This window comes from Nematolebias whitei, chromosome 6 (genome assembly GCF_014905685.2).
Source record: "Nematolebias whitei isolate Nwh7 chromosome 6, NemWhi1, whole genome shotgun sequence".
NCBI lineage: Eukaryota > Metazoa > Chordata > Actinopteri > Cyprinodontiformes > Rivulidae > Nematolebias > Nematolebias whitei.
This window is the reverse complement of record NC_056503.1, coordinates 5,689,415-5,690,210: the sequence shown is the minus strand read 5'-3', so window position 1 is coordinate 5,690,210 and position 796 is coordinate 5,689,415.

The following is a 796-nucleotide window of genomic DNA, read 5'->3' as shown; positions in this document are numbered from 1 at the left end:
AAAGGAAAGAAACCAGCAAGGACAGGTGGTGGTGGATTTTGCTAAGTGAATGGAAATGGCTGTAGTCAACACTTGTTTCCAAAAGAAGGAGGAACATAGAGTGACCTATAAGAGTGGAGGAAGGAGTACGCAGGTCGATTACATTATGTGTAGAAGAGGAAACCTGAGGGAGATTGGGGACTGTAAGGTTGTGGAAGGGGAGAGTATGGCCAGACAGCATCAGATGGTTGTGTGTAGAATGACTGTTGTTGTGAAGAAGAGAAAAAGAGTAAAATCAGAGAAGAAGACCAACTGACGGAAGATGAAGAAGGAAGCATGTTGTAAGAAATTCAGAGAGGAGCTGTTAAAGGCTCTGTGTGGTAAGAAAGAGTTTCCAAATGACTGGACTACTACAGCAACAGTAATTAAAGAGACAGGTAGGAAAGTACTTGGTGTGTCATCTGGACAGAAAATGGATGAAAAAGAAACCTGGTGGTGGAATAGTGAAGTGCAGGATGCTATAAACATGTACTAAGGATCTAAGATATAAACTAAGAAATACACTAAACTAAGAACTATGCTAAACATGTAATAGTGCAAAGCAATACGCCAAACAACAGCAGCACGAACATGAGTCTGTGTGAGCAGATAAGTACTAATGAACACAGCAGCATGAACTAAATCAGCAGCATGAGATCAGCAGCACATATCAACAATCAAAGTACCGTGATTTTTTTTTTCCACAGGGATAATCCTGACTAGGGATTTATGAGTGTAACAGATTCTTAAGAGAGAGGTAGCTAAGGCAAAGCAGAAG